The sequence below is a fragment of the Simochromis diagramma genome, unplaced genomic scaffold (assembly GCF_900408965.1).
Source record: "Simochromis diagramma unplaced genomic scaffold, fSimDia1.1 OVJJ01000435.1, whole genome shotgun sequence".
In the NCBI taxonomy this organism is placed as follows: domain Eukaryota; kingdom Metazoa; phylum Chordata; class Actinopteri; order Cichliformes; family Cichlidae; genus Simochromis; species Simochromis diagramma.
The window spans coordinates 59,112-61,687 of NW_024386864.1; the positions used below are offsets into that span (position 1 = coordinate 59,112).

Below are 2,576 nucleotides of genomic sequence, written 5' to 3' on the forward strand. Positions count from 1 at the left end.
CAACATCTGGCTTCAGCAGATTTTTACAAGCAGGCTCTTTAGTCGGAAGAACATCAGCCTTTGTTGAACTTTCAAAAGGAGGTTCGGAAGTAAGAAGAACATCTGACTTCAGAACACGTTCAGGAGCAGGTTCGTGTGGTTCTTTAGTAGGAAGAACACCTGACTTCAGAACACTTTCACAAGCAGGTTCTTGTGGTTCTTTAGTAGGGAGAATATCTGACTTCAGAACACGTTCACGATCAGGTCCTTTTGGTTCTTTAGTAGGAAGAACATCTGACTTCAGCAGATTTTCATGAGCAGGTTCTTTAGCTGGAAGAACATTGGCCTTTGTGGAACTTTCAAAAAGAGGTTCGGAAGTAAGAAGAACATCTGACTTCAGAACACGTTCACGATCAGGTCCTTTTGGTTCTTTAGTAGGAACAACATCTGACATCAGCAGATTTTCATGAGCAGATTCTTTAGCTGGAAGAACATCAGCCTTTGTTGAACTTTTAGAAGGAGGTTCGTGAGTGGAAAAAATATCAGCAATTCGTGAACTTTCAACTGGAGGTTGGGAAGTGGGAAGAACATCTGACTTCAGCAGACCTTCAGGATGAGGTTCTTTAGTTGGAAGAACATCAGACACTACTGGACTTTCACAAGGGGGCTGGAAGATCTGGCATATGCTCGTCTTTGCTACATCAGAAATTGCCCTGAGTAGTCCTGGTGCAAAGTTTGCAATGTGGCTCAGCAGAATCTTTTCTGAATATTTCTCTCTGACTTCAGACAGGATACTTTGCACCATGTCATCTCTGATGGACCTTGGGAAGATGGCCTGGTTTTCCATTGTTAGGAGAGATTTGGACACTCGATCCAAAGTGGCCTTTGTCACACTGGTGGAGAGGATGCTCAATTTTTGGGAGGACATGTTCAGTAGGGGGTAAGAAGGAAGCTTCCAGAAGACATGCAGGACACGGGGAACCACCTCTATCACCACGTCTGTTGCAGTGAACAGTTTGGAGGTTTGTGCGTCCTGCTGCCTCTCTTTAAGGGTGGTCAATGTACTTCCTGACATTGCTGAGGAGCTTAGGTGTTCTGCAGAATAAAGTTATAAGAATGATCTTTTACACCTATTTAAAAAAATAACAGAAATATTGAAATACTGTAGCTGGACTGTTAATGATTTTATGTCAGAGGTGACTCACTGAAATTTAGGAGGTATGGCCTCTGGAAATTCCAGCAGCATCCGGGCTTGAAACTCGATGTCCCTCATTTTATCTATTGTGTTCACTGCCCACACCTGAAACAGAAAGCATGTTTACATTGCACTTTTGTTGAGAGGTTATGTGATTGTAGTAAAAAAAAAAAAAAAAAAAAGATCTCCAAATGACTAAAACTCTTGTGAGTTTTCTAGTCTTACCAGTTTCAGAAGAGGTTTGGCTTCTGTTTCTTCCAAACCCTCCAATTCAAACTCCCAAAGTCTTCAAAAGAAAACAAAAGAGAGGTTTTCTCTCAGCATTTACACTTCAGCACAAACAGTTTCAGGTGTGAGGTGGATGGTCTGTAGGTGTCACAGTAACTCACTGCTCTCTGACTGTCTCTTTGCTCCTCTCCACCAAAAGATCTCCCATATCTTCTGCAGTGAGGCTTGATGGTATTTGGTTTCCCTCTGAAGTCTGAGGAATTCCGTCATCATTGCAATCTAAAAATAAAAGGAGACATTTAATCAGCATCACTCCCAGGTCTTCAGAAATCACCTGACATTTTATCTCAGTTTTGGTTTGGATGGATCTGGGTCTTACCTGAGCCCTGTAACCTGGTAGATACCAGCAGATCTCCACAGCTGTGTTATATATGGGTGTGTTGAACAGCACCTGTCAAAGAAATAAGAAATTACTCATTGTAACTTAAATTGATTCTCAGTTTGTCAGCTTTTTAAAACTACATCAAATTCTTCAAAAATGCAGTAAAAACAAAAAGTGTCACATACCCTGATGGGTTTGTAGATCCCTTTAGTGGCTTCCATTAAAACGCTGCTGTTCTATCACAGTTGGGGAAGAGAAACTTTCCAAAACTCTTCAAAACTCGTGTAAGATCAAATGTAGATATGAAAATACTCCTGACTTGATGGTTTTTCTTGCACAGATGAGCTCTTTCTCAAGTCTGATGCAGATTTAAAAATACACAATTCTAAAACAGTCACCATGGAAACATTTGATCCCTGCTTTATGTCATTAAATTAAAAGAAAACACTCTATTTTACACTACATTACACTATATGTTGTTCATTATATAAGTAAATAAGGGTAGGCTACAGCCGTCCTTAGGTCACTCCTGTGAAAAGATGCATACAAACTGGTGAATCAGAAAAGAAAGAAAGCCAACCTGCAGCATTATGTCCGTTTATGTTATTTCAATTCAATTCAGTTTTATTGATACAGCACCAAATCACAACAACAGTCGGCTCAAGGTGCTTTACTTTGTAAGGTAGACTCTAAAATAATATACACAAGGAGAAAAACCCAACAATCATATGACCCCCTATGAGCAAGCACTTTGGCGACAGTGGAAAAAAACTCCCTTTTAACAGGGAGGAA

General features: G+C 40.3%; 1 long non-coding RNA gene across 1 annotated transcript; it reads right to left on the reverse strand.

Annotated features, from left to right (window-relative positions):
* Positions 1-1,190: 1,190 nt before the first annotated feature.
* Positions 1,191-1,647, reverse strand: LOC120733290. Its single transcript, XR_005695780.1, has 3 exons — positions 1,564-1,647; positions 1,400-1,460; positions 1,191-1,279 (listed from the first exon to the last, which is right to left on the reverse strand). It is a non-coding gene; the product is annotated as an uncharacterized LOC120733290 (long non-coding RNA).
* Between the last annotated feature and the right edge of the window lie 929 nt (positions 1,648-2,576).